The sequence below is a fragment of the Amblyomma maculatum genome, chromosome 9, assembly GCF_055883805.1.
Source record: "Amblyomma maculatum isolate TAMU_Amacu chromosome 9, ASM5588380v1, whole genome shotgun sequence".
NCBI lineage: Eukaryota > Metazoa > Arthropoda > Arachnida > Ixodida > Ixodidae > Amblyomma > Amblyomma maculatum.
In genome coordinates this window covers 25852193-25865539 of record NC_139352.1, presented here as the reverse complement: position 1 = coordinate 25865539, position 13347 = coordinate 25852193, and the positions used below count along the sequence as shown (strand labels likewise).

The following is a 13347-nucleotide window of genomic DNA, read 5'->3' as shown; positions in this document are numbered from 1 at the left end:
GGAGCGAAGCAAAACAGCCAAAGGTATACAAACACCGACTTCCGGTTGCTGCTTGGCTGGACCCACCTAATGGAGGAGCAGCTCTCCCATCTTCTCTCAAACTCGCAGCCAGCGGCATTCAGGCTATGGCCACGTCTTCTTGACTCTTTCTCCTCGCCTCTGTCTCCAGTACACAGCTACTTCCCTCCCTTCTCTCTGCGGCTTTTGTTTTTCTCTTCTGTTTGTTTCATCAGAGAGAAAGGAGGCAACGATGACGTCGACGCACATGTGGTCTCCCCCCTCTTTACTACCCCCTCCCCCCCAGGCAAGCGCCCATTTTATGTAACTTTCACCTCTAAAAACGGGAGCATGTGGGCGCCGCTCCAGTCTGCTGCGGAGACCGAGCCTGAAGAAGGACGTGGACGGTCCTCTTGTCGGAGGAGCACGGACCACGTCTGGAGCGAGCGACACGGCGTGCTAGGCACCGGGGAAAGACCGTTCCGCCTCCGAAGTCAGTAGATGAGTAGGGGGGCAGACAGGGGGAAGGTTCCGCAGTGTCATCAGTCCAACAGATCCGCCTCGGAGAAAAGACGCTCGCTCGATGGGCGGCTAATGTGCTCCGTTTCTCTGGAAGTCTCCGTCGTTTCGCCTCCTCCACGATGGCGGTTGGAGGCAAGCGAGAGAAAGAGAAGCGAAAAAGAGGAGAGAAGACGGAGAGGGAAGGTGCAACAAAGTGCTGGTGCGGCTGTTCTTCTCGTAACTGCAAGGGACATTCGCCATTCCACCTCTCTTTTCCTAGTTCATGGCGGGATGCATACTACACAGACCTGGGGTTCAAGGTCATTCAGGGTGCTTGAGTGATGAGTTGCGCTCCGCTGCGCTTGGGACGTTCACGTTTTGGGACTCTGGAGGCCGACAGCATTGTCGTTGACCTTAGCTGGAAAAGGGCGTCTCCGAGATGCGACTGACCAGAGTTGGCGGATGAATCGTTTAGAAGACAATCCATTATGCAGCGTGTTGCCTGCTTCGAAGCTAGCAGATATGCCTCAAGCGTGCGTTGGCACCATACGGCTACACCGTGCCCGCAGTGCTCGCAAATAACTGGGATATCTGTTGTCGTGTCGACCGCGCATTGTTCCTGTCCTATTTCGAGCTGCTCAATAAAGGGTTAACAGCGACTCAAAGTCAACTGGCGCGAAGGCCTTGTCAATTCAATCATCTTCGTCTGACGGTTATTTCCGCCTTACGTTCAAGTTGCGCAGAAACCGCATCGCCCTCAGGAACAAGCCGTCAGTGTCCTCGTTGTCTCTGCTTTAACAGACGTGTGCGCACTATAGCTTCGTATTAGGCGTCGAGATTCCCAGAACTAATTCTAGCAACGCAACATCCTGTCGTAGTCACCATTTCGAACGTATAGCAAAGACAACCCATCCAACGAGGTCCGCTCCCAATGCGGTTAAACGGATGATAGACGAGGGCAATACTGCGATCTATTTAGGAAACCTTCCAGGCAATTAACCGTCAGCGAATCCACCGGCCGCTTCCGGGGGTGGGTGTACAAATGCCTCCAGTCTCAAAAGGCGGCATAAAAACGGTCCAACAGGCCGCGACGCTTAGCCAATGAAGCGTGCAAGGTCGGAGAGGCGACGGCAGCAGCGCGGGAACCATGAGCGAAGACCCTCGGGGCAGACAGTGTTCGGTCATCGAGCAGGCAACGAGAAAAAGACCACGAAAAGGGCCAACACTGCGCGTGGGGCGACCAGACTGCTTGCCGGGCAGGGTTTCTTTATCTCTGTATACGTATATAACGCGCCTGGCCGGGACGAGGTGGATTTTTCGCGCCATAATGGAGATGGATCGGCCACGTCGCATATGCCAGCTTTGCGGCTTCTTCTATCTCTTTCTTTTTTTTTTTCTACCTTTTTTGTTTTTGCTGTTTCCCCCTTCGTCGCGGCTGGGTTCTGGGTCGTGGAACGCCAGGAAAGGTTGAAGGAGAGGGGGGGGGGGGGGGGGGGGGGTATCGTGCGTTTTAACTGATGCCGCATAATACGGTCGTTGGGAAACAGTTTGCCGCCTCTTCTGTCGTCGTCCAAGCGGAGGTTCGTGCTTATATATCTCTGCTAATACCTCGGGGACCGGCTTATATACGCCTGAGTAAAGACGGGTGGATTGGACCTTGATGCGGGTATACAGAATGTGCACCTCGATTGGTAGGCCCGCCGACGTTCAAAAGACAACCAAAGAACTTTGCGGACCTAAACGTGGGAGGAGCGAAGACTAAGAATAACAGTAATAAAAATAAAAGCTAAACGGAAAGGAGATGAGCAGAATAGTAGAGAGTCTATATCTAATTAACATATGAAAAGATGGATCTGTCTGTGCGGACTATTATGGTTTATTTAGATGAGGTAAGATCGATTTGCTGCTGTTTCGACAAATTTTTTAACACACTTTCCTCCAACCAAGTTCCACTGACAGTCAACCATTCGCTTTCCGTGATGTCACTGATGCACACGTTCTTTCCAGCTTCCGGAAATACGGTGAAACGAAACACTCCGCCACCAGGCTATCAAAAGCTAGGCGATGTGCGCGTTCCACGGTGTTAACGAGAAGAGAGACACGAGAAAAAAAACAGAGAAAACAAAAAGAGCAACCAAAATGTCAGATGTCAACAGCGCAGAACACAACGATAAAACTGTCATCCCCGTAGAGAACAGCAATAATAAAGAGCAGGGGAGGGCTAGAGAACATTGCCAAATAAAAAAAAAAAAAAAAAAACGCAGGATAAAGATGCTTGACTAAGAGGCGGCAGATTCGGAGCATCTGTTTCCCACGAAAGCTTATACTGCCCATGGTTGCTGCTGCTACGACGCCACGACGAGTTTCCGGGCGAACCAAATGGAGGTGCTATCAGAACGACGACGTGACCTTCAGCTTCGTCTACAATAATAATAATAATAATAATAATAATAATAATAATAATAATAATAATAATAATAATAATAATAATAATAATAATTGGTTCACAGGAAGGGAAAGGAGCAGTATCTGTCACACTTGCTCCGTGGACACCTGAACTGGGCCGTAAGGGAAGGGAGGAAGGTGGGAGTGAAAGTAGAAAGAGAGAAAGAGGAGCCGTAGTGGAGGGCTACGGAGTAATTTCGACCACCTGGGGATCTTAACGTGTGCTGACATCGCACAGCACACGGACACCACTTCGTTTCGCCTCCATCGAAACGCAGCCGCCGCGGTCGGGTTCGAACCCGGGAACTCCGGCACAGTTCCCGGGATCGCTTTTTAATTTTTTGTTACAGGCAGAAAAATCACGACCTGTTGACCTACAGGAAGTTTATGCATGTTGCGCTTCCTCTAAGCTTATTTATTGAGTGCAATTTCGGCGCCGCCCGGCCTCCATCTTTTATGCGGCTTCTGGCGAGAGTTTTCGCAAGCCGCTCCCTTTCCGCCCTACTACCTTCACCGCCTCGGGCAATACGGCATTATTGTACGTATACTGCCAGTCCACGCAGCAGGTTCACGTAACACTGCAACACGCAAGCCCTTCGGTACGGACAGCGCGCCGGGACGAAAAAGCCGAGGCCCTCCGGCGATACCATGCGTGCCGCGCGAACATAAAAGCAGGTATACAGTAGCTAACAAGGAGAGGGGATGGCAGCACCTCCTAAACACCCGCCGATAAAACAGTAAAGTAATAAACAGCGGGCCATCGTTGACCGTGTCCTGTGTGCACGCACGAAACAAGTTTACGTTGATTGCGAACGCCACCCCGAGATGCAACTCGCTCTCCTGCTGGCGGCGATTATACGGGGACGCTCTTTATACCTTTGTCGGTGTCGGAAGCCGACAGTGCGGGGCTAAGCATGTGCAAGCGCAGCGTGTCACGAAAGCAGGTGGTTAAGGCTAGTTTACTCCCCATTACTGTGTAAAGCCGCATTAACGAGCTGTACGCAGGTTGATCCCTGTAACTTGAGTCATATTTCGAAAATGAAAGGCGCCTCGAACGCGAACTGAACCGGACATGATGTTGGCACTAGCCTATATGGTAACTAAAGTTATTTTTATTCCCCTTAACTAATTGATTATGTTACTGCCTAAACATTTTTTTTAATAAGCGGTTGCTACCCCCAGCTTGATACGCAAAGTTGTAGAGCACCTTCATAAACCGACTTGTAAATTGTTAAGCATGTTTTTATTTTTGTTTTGTTTTTTAGGTGACGCCGAGCCAACACCGAGAGCGACCATCCGGGCGCTTCATCCGGGCATCGAATCGTGAACATCCGGACAACGAGCGAGATTTAACAAGACGAGTATTAAGTTCTCTAAGGCTTCCGCGCCCTCACCAAGGTGGTGGTGGTGGTTATTTACTGTATATACAAAAGGAAGGAGATGTTTGCCACACCACGGTTCCACACACACGCGCGTGTGAAGACAACGTCCGGCGCCGGTGGTATATGCTCGAAGCGCGTTTGACTCCTACCTTCCTCCCTTCCCTTACGGCGCGGTTCAGGTGTCCACAGAGCAAGTGTGACAGATACTGTGCCTTTCCCTTCCTGTGAACCAATTACTATTATTATTATTTGGAATGGAATCAAGTCTGGCACTGCGTTGCGGCGTCACATCTTGGCGTTTCCCTCTTCAGCAAACGGTTTTATGCACTCTCGGGGAGCACTAGAATGTCGTACTTCTCCCATATTCTTATCAGGCCAGCGTCTCTTTGTGATCACGTACGCTTCTGCATCGTTCTGCACATCATTGCTGTCACCGTCACAGCTGCTTAAGCCGAGCAATGGAGCCTGATATGAAAGATGTCGATCAATTTGCGAGTTATACGTCACAACTGAAGACTGCTCTCCCCTGCCGACAACGTGCTACGCTCGTCACCATTTCATGCCTACGTCTCCTATTTGTTGCGGGAGGAAAAGTAATTACAGAGGTTTAGCTGGCCGGAGGCGTGCTTAGCGGATACATATACCGGTTTGCCGGACCCTGTCCTGCGGCCGCACACTAAAGGGGTGGATGCAATCGCGGCCATGCTGCTGGCCGAGCATTGCTGAAGCGCTGTGTACAGAACTGCGAAGGAAAAGCAGAAAAGAGAGTTTCTGTTCTGCTTCAAAGAGAGAACGTTCAGCCAGAGCATACCGAGCGTGCGCAACCAGCCCCCGTTAACCAACTGCACGTACACGTTACCATGTCTTTGCTGCGCTAAAAGCTGTGTGGGCTCACGAGTTCGCGTTGCTCCCCCCGAAGTGGAGCCCGCCGCTTGCTTTCTATGGTCTGCTGTAACACAGGAAATGGTACAATCAAAAGAGCATCTCGGAATGTCAGAAGCCTTCAGAAAGACACTCTTCTCCTCCGTTCCACCCCCGTTCCTGAAACCCCTTCGTTGTTACAACCGCACCAACTTTCAAAGCTCCCTGACGTCCAAGTTCCGTCTCAAGAAAAAGAAAGAAGAAGAATCTGCCGCCTTCCTTTCTCTGTGTTGCTACTCCTAGCCCCTCTTCGTTTTTTCTTTGATGAGATCGACACTCGCCGAACATCACGTCGGCGACGAGTACTACAAGCAGGCTAATTTTTCCTCCCATTTCGAACGAAAAAGTGCATGCAATCTTATCTCCGCTTCTCGGCTCTTCTTATCTTTCGCGAGCAGAAAAAAAAGTTGAGAGAGGACGCGCAAGTAGCCGGTGCAGGACGAGACGGAACCGGAGGCGCACGCGGTAGAAGCAGTTCCCACACGATGCGTCGCGCGATAAACACGGCAGTCCTCCCCACCCCTCCGCGTCCGATGACCGCGCACAACTGTGAGGTGGGGCGACGTGCGTGTGCTCGGATTGTTGTGGTCGGTTGCTGCCGGCTTCCAAACCATCTGTGTGCAACGAGCGCAACTCAGCAGGAGAGAAGGCGGAGAAGAGAGCGGTGCGCCCGCATCGGCTTCAGTCACGAACGTTGCACCCCCAAAACTGCCCCACATTTGCCAAAACTTACATTCGTTTTCCGTGTCTCTTTATTATTATTATTATTATTATTATTATTATTATTATTATTATTATTATTATTATTATTATTATTATTATTATTATTGTTGTTGTTGTTGTTGTTGTTTTTCACCACATCACAGAAGGCGCTATGTGGTCTGTCAGGAAAGGAACCTTGAAAATATGCCAGCCAACCTTCATGCGTGCTGGAACTGGGAAAAAAAGGATAGCGGAGCCTGACGGGGGTGCCACGGGGAGCACATGACACTGACTGAATACGGAAGCGTTTGGTGGACGATATGCCTCGGACGGGGGCTTCCTTGCAACTGCCGACAATAAGTAGTCGTTATTACACTGTCCACCGGCTTATTCAACTTCGCTGCTTTTATTTGTCTCGATTACGTAAGGGTTGCAATAACTGCTGGTGAACCAGCACGACGCAAGGGCTACAAAGTTAGCTAGCCTACTACACACTTCAGGTTACCAGGAAGATAGACATGTATCCTGCCTCGTATGTCCGATGGCAAAATAGTCCTTTAAACTTAAGAAACGATATTTGCAGAGTTCATTCTTCGATATTGCTTGAAATTTTTCCCGGCAAAACAGGAACGCTCAGTGCGTTGCCGTGCACCGCAACTTTAAATGCGCTCGTATTCATTTTTACAATATTTCCGCTATCTGTCGCCAGGTGGCGCTGCTCAGAGGACCCTACCTTTGAGAGAACGGAATCACACCACCGCAACAAGCTGTCGGACCGGCGCAGTCGCGTTGCAGGCGGCTCCGATCGCACCTGTACGCACATGTTTATATACAGTCGGAGTGATTGAATACGACGCGGAGGAGGTTGTGCGGATGCACCGCCCAAAGCCTCCTCCCCCGATAGGCGCAGCGAAATGTTTCGAAATTCGGCCGGCCGTGTTGCAGCGTAAACTTAATCGAGAGGTGTCCACGATGCATGACACGTCAGTGCCGCAAATACGGTAACATTCCACAGCCATGCAGGTGCACCACCTACGAATGAGGTGAACGCCTCAAAAGCACATGCGTTTTGCTGCATGTTATACATATACGAATTCGGATATACAGACCCACGGAACCCTCACATTTTTGCACGGAAGTGACGACAGAGAGATAGCGATAGCTAAAACGAGAGATCTTTGTCTCTCGTTTTATCCTGCATTACGATGTCACAGCATTGTGGTTCCTCGCGAAAGCTGCATGCGCAGATGCGCAAGCCGGCATCACTATACCGAAGCGCCGGTTATAACGAAATGATCGCCAGTACACAGACGCTTCTTTATTTCTTCCTTTCCTGCGCACTCGCAATCCGGCAACTTAAGAGAGCTGACTATTTATTACGCCACTCCTGTTGGCTTGACAGCGCCAATTCGCGCCGACAGACGCAGTGCGTTACAGACAGCCACGCCCAGCTTCCTCGGAACAAACCGCACGCGCGTCTTTCTAATACAAGGGAACCGTTAATACGAAAAGCCATTTTTTTTAATCAAGTAAATAAAAAATCCCGCCAGACTGCGAGCTGCATCTCTCCAGAAAAAAAAAAAAACAGAAAAAAAAACAAAAAAACAATGCGGCTGGTAAAAAAAAAAAAAACAACACAAAAACTAAAGTAGCAAGAATTAGGCTGCCCTCTAGAAAAGAAATAAAAAAAAAAAAATTAAACGAGACCGGTGCCCCGGGAAGAGCTTCTGCAAACGCGCCGGACTCACGCGGTTTTCGCCGAACTCCAGACACCTCCTCCAAACCGCCTTTCTCGCCTCCGCCTGCCTATCGAGCTCCCCAGCAGGAATGCCGCTGATTTATTTTCGAGCGAGAGCTCTAAACTGGCGCGTTTAGCGCACCGCCAAGCCAAACAACACAGGTAGCGAGAGTGGCACCGCTCTCTCTCTCTCTTTCTTAGCCCCCGTAGGGGGCCCTGCACTGAGGCGCTTTCAAATAAAATAAGGGCACCTCCAGTTTAAGTAAAAGTTTAACTCCGCATAGAATGAACGGTGATGATGATGATGATTTGTGACTGTACCCTCTGTATCGTGTGGGCTCAGTAATGTGCCCTAGCCGGGTGACATAGATAAACTAAATAGGTATGAGAAAAGTAAAAAGTAAGAGAAATGAGAGAGGATAAGGTAGAGTCGCTATGGACACGCTTGTCTCAGACGCACCACGGGGCGGCCGGGGCTAGCGCAAGTCAAAGGGGTTTATCTGCACGTAACCTGATTTGGATTTCTGGCCTTCCCAATTGTATCTGATGGTTTCGATTGAAACGGAGGTGAGTATGTAAAGTCACCCTATAGATGGCAATCACGGCGATACATGCTAATCCGATAACAATCGCCGCAAGCTTTCAACGCTATTAATGCTTATAATTAATCCTTCATTTCTGCTTTCAGCTCGATATAATTAAGACATGATTGCGAGAAGCAAACTTGATAGCTGAAATCGCCTTCCGGCTATTATTAAACACGCGTAGAGGCTTCATAGCTGCACTCGGAATTCCTGTAGTACCGCACACTGGGAGTAGTGTACATATATACGCACACGAAAGAAACAGTCATCGTACACAAGTTCTCCCCCCTTGAGGCTAAAAAGGTAGATTATAAACGGAAAAGACTGTATAGCACACAGATACTCTATAAGCGGAGTTACAGTACAGCATGTCATCAGAGCGAGCTAGTCTTCTGTCCCGAGGCATTTTCTGTGTGAAGCGCTCTGAGGGTCACTCGAGGTGGCACGTAGCGTTTTCGTCCGTCCCGTTGCGTGACTTGCCGATTTCAAGGCCAGCGCAGTAATTGCCACTAATATTAGTGTACACCCTGATGGCCATCCAAAGCCGGCGGCTGCATGCTTTCCGCTCATTACAACCAGTGTTATGCTACCGTGTTGTAGGCAGCAGCAGGTGCATGCTACTGTTCAGTTGCCACTGCTTTTTTGTTTCTTTCTTCGCTCCCCGATTTGTTTTTGAGCGGCCAGCTTCATGCCGCGGCCACCGTTTCCGTCTACTTTATGAAGTTTACTTTGGCAGTGCCGCTTGTGTCACTGTAGAGACATGTTATCGTCCCACTGAACACAGAACGTGTAGCAGAGTTCTTAGAACGTCTAAAAACAGCTAGGAATCTATATCTCGGCGTCAGGTTTAGGCCCGCCTGAGAAAAGAATTTTCGTCTATACGCAGTTAAGGGGTGCAGGCAATGCATCCATCGACAGCGAATATTAGATACTAGATAGATATCTGCGGAGCCAAAGAAAGGAAGGGAATCTTGAGTATATGTCACGGACCTCTTCGTGGTCAGTCACAAAAAGGATCACGGACAAGATTTCGCTGACCAACTTTATCGGCGAGAAAAAAAAAAAAGAAGGAAAGCCTCTTGAAAATGTTTTGTTTTCGCAGTATATGTGTTGATTTTGTCGTCGTCGAATGTTAACAATTGTTCTGTCTTCTTTTGCCTCGCGGGAAGCACGTCATTCACGCGCGTGTACAGCCAGCCTGCGGACCCAACCGTTAAGAGGGCCCACGGCGAAATTCCGAGTGTCCCGTTCTGGGAAGCTGTGAACAAGTTTGGCATTCCCAGAAGACGACAGAATGCAGCTACGACGGCGCATTCCTTCGTTAGGGGCGGCGGGGGGCGTTCGTTTTTGAGAGGCGTTGTCTTTCGAAGCAGGCGATAAGGCGTGCAGTGTTTGTCGCGAGGCGAAGGACCAGCTAGACCCCGCGGTAGCTTCGTCGGGGCGTTCCTCACGTTCCCTGCGCGGGTATCCTGGGGAATGTGTGACATCTATTTGCAAAAAAAGACAAGATATCGAATGGCTGGTGCCGGGCAAGATGGTATACGCACTGCGTGCTGGAATAATAGACCCTCCAGCGTGAAAGAAAAAAAAAAGGGTATTTTGAAGATCCAATGTCTACAGACCGTTTTTAGAAAGAGGGATTCCAACTCGGGCTACCTATTTTTGTAGATGGCCAGGAAGTATATTGGTTTGGCTCATACGTGGTTTAATTTGTGCCCTAGGGTGCAAATAAATACGCAAAACAGTTACTTTCAAACCCAGGAACCACACGCATGCAGACTGTCTCGTCGCACAATGGCGATGGCAAACTCGGACAGCGCAAGCCCCGGCACAGCTTGAGGAAAGAATGTAGGTGCAGTGCCGACTGTTTTTGGTCATCTTTTCAAATTCTCGGAATACAGCCAGATGGGCATTAACGGTTGCCGAGATGCTACACGAGCTGGCCCTTTTGACCTTTCGAAGGTGGCTGCCTATTTCGAGCAACTTCCGCCATTTCGCGAAGATCGCTCGAACCGAGTTCGATCCTAACTCGCGACAAGTTAGCAAACAGTCAGTGAAGCCACTTTTCAACATTTATAGGTTACCAGCAACTGTTCCGATAAGCCAAGCCGCAAAAGACGTGGTTGTCGGCCAACCTCCGACTAGCTCATCTTTTGAATCAATCAAAGTTTGCTGTTTATTTTAATACCTTGCCTTCACTGAGTTTACCGCAGCAACTAGGTGTACTCAGAGGAAGTTCGATGGTGTGACGTCACATGCCTAATGAAGTACACTATAGGCGATGAAGTTCAATACAGCAGAGAGAAACGTCTGCTGTATTGAACCTATCCGCGCGTGTTTCGATCGAATCGTTCTTTGGCGCTCTAGAGCATACGTGACCACATAGCGTGATGTTGCTATAGAGCAAAAACAACAAGAGGTGATTAGAGAACTAGCATGACGAAGAAGCAGCGAGATGACCGTTGTGCAAGCTGCATTCACCCGGCCACGCGCCTGCAAAGTTTTCTACCCACCTCTCAAACACCGGTGGCAAAAAAAAAAAAAAGAAGATATCTAGGAACGCACAAATAACGAAGGTAACGCTGTCAACGAGGTTAAATTGTCCCCTCCTCGCCTTCAACCTCGCAGAAAATCCCGAAAACATATTTTTGCGCGCCTAAAGGAGTCAAAGGAAAAATTTAAAAAAAAAGGGGGGGGGGGGGGAGATGATCGAGGAGGACGAACCCTGGCTATAGTGCCTACCCTGGCTCCACACGGGGCACCTGCCATTCGGCGTTCGACTTTTTTTTTTTGTTTACCAAATTCCACAGATTCACGAGCCAAACCAATGCGACGCTTGCTCGACCGCCACGCAGACCATTTCTGCCCGCATTAGAAGCCACGACACTCACGACGGCAGTAGATCGGCCGTCAACCCCCCCCCCCCCCCCACCGATGGCGCGCGTTCCGGCAGGTCGCTCACACGGTTGCGCGCGTTTTGTGAAGGTCAGTGCTGAATGAGAGAGAGAGACACACAGGAGGGTGCGGAGCCGGCACACAAAAGGCGAGCAATAGGGAGAGTGAAGCTGACGTTAAAAAGAAAGAAAAAGATAAGTGGGGGAAACGCGGAGGTGGAAGGAAATGACGACTCCGTTGTTCGTCCTTTTTTACCCCTCCCACCCCCCTTTTCCGAATCCCCTCCCGTTCACTCTCCGTTTCGTGCGGGTGTAGCGAATTTTGCTGGACGCGGAGAATGACCGCACCCACCCCCCTCTTCCACATGGGGCAAGCAGTCGCCACCTGCCCACCCTCACGCGGTTTTCTCTGCGTTTCCTTCACTCTACTGTTGTATACGGTGCCTGTACAAGGAAGCAAAAACTTTTGCCAGGGTTTGTGCAACGTTCCCTCCCATCCCCCCGAAAAGTATGCGTTCACAGGACAATTTGGCGAAAAGAGAAGTGCTGAAGCCCGTCCACCTTGCGAAACAGTTGCCTTCTGCAAAGACAGCGACTTAACAATGCGTCGGAACAGGCGAGCACGTATTTCAATTAAAGCTTGAAACGATTAACTCCCTCTTATCTTAAGCGTATTCAAGATTTCACTTGTAACGAGTCTATCTCATGTGTGTACAGGTGCGCTCCGACGGACTTTACAGCATGCAAAAAAAAAAAAAAAAAAAAATTAATCCGGCAGCTCCGCGATACACCTGACAGGGCGCTGTGCATAGTTCTTGCTTTAATTTTCTAATTGATGTTATCTTTATCAGCAACACTTGTAACACGAAATGTCACTGGAAATAACTAGACTATGCTTTTTTTTATGTTTCTCTGCTTAAAGTTCAATGCCTAACACAATAAGCGGAGGTCACTAAAGGCGAACTTAGAAAAGGGGCGTGGCACGTGCGTTCGGCAAGCCGCAGATGCTAGGAATGCACCAAATTGAATATATTGGCATCCGTGGGCTAATTATGCAGATGGTTAGCCACGCGGGGCTGCAGTAGGGATAGTTATGACCAATATTGATGGTTAAAACTCCCCCCTCCCCCCCTCCTTTTACCACGCAGATTATAAACAGTGCAATCTCCCCTTCTTGTCACACGCATAGGCTACCTGTATTACACTTTTGATTTTATGAGGAGGGTGTGGTTTTGTGTTGCGTTCCAATAAGGAAAATCTTTACTCATCAAAGTAAACTTGCGACCACGGCTCGGCACTCTTCCCTCATATCGTTTGCACTCGGGAGAGTTTAGCACACCGACTATCGCATAATTCCGGAGCGAAGAACTGCGTAAACGTAAGCTAAGGAAAAAGCTAGAGTTCATCAGACATACGGCAAGTGCGTAGAAAAAAAGATGGATGCTTGCCATTTTTAGGGTCATTGATCACAGACACCAACGCCAATGTTTTAAAGTGCTCGGCAGCCACTTCGCAGAGTGCATTATATCGGGCTCAAAACAAATGTTTTATCCGCGGATGAAGCCGATGACGCCTCGCATTTCCCGCCCAGTGCGTCGGCTGCGCGATCGAACATGGAGGATGCGCGCGCAGAGCAGACGACGCCAACGGCGGACGCTGCCGCCGCACTCCCTCACTTTTTCGGCATCTACGAACTTCATTAAGACATTTGGCGTAGTTAGTGCACGCGGCGAAAATGGCAGAGCCTTACCTGCTGCAGCTGTCGTGCAGTCGCTCTCGTGTAACCGCTGTCGGCTTGTTCGTGCACGGAGGACCGGCCCTGTGGAACAGTTTGACAAGCCAAACGCGCGCTTCGGTCACGAGTGCGAGTTCGCCTGTTTCCGAAAAGATGGCTTGCGTCCGAACGGCGCCCGGGCCGCGGGAACCAATCAGCGCGAGCCGGCGCCCCTCCGCCACCCAATGGGAGCGCGCCGAGAGCAGACAGCTTTTTCGAGGAGGAGAAGGAATAAGCGGCCTTTCCCATTTTTGAATTCGGCTCTGGCAGCTGTGGAGAGTGGGTCCTGCCATGCCGATCAAGCGCGTTGATTCACGCTTCGTTTTTAGCTTTCAATCTTTTGCAAACACCATAGTCGAGCCATGGCTGCACGGTCAGAACTGTTGAATCACGGTCTTCTTTTCTGACT

General features: G+C 49.8%; 1 protein-coding gene across 1 annotated transcript in view; it reads right to left on the bottom strand.

Annotated features, from left to right (window-relative positions):
• The window catches only part of LOC146178607 (uncharacterized), a 106552-nt gene extending 93494 nt beyond the window's left edge, over nt 1-13058 (bottom strand). Inside the window, exon 1 of the mRNA XM_084578406.1 lies at nt 12915-13058. The gene's annotated coding sequence lies outside the window, so the exon portion shown is untranslated. The remainder of the gene's footprint in view (nt 1-12914) is intronic.
• Nucleotides 13059-13347: the final 289 nt, after the last annotated feature.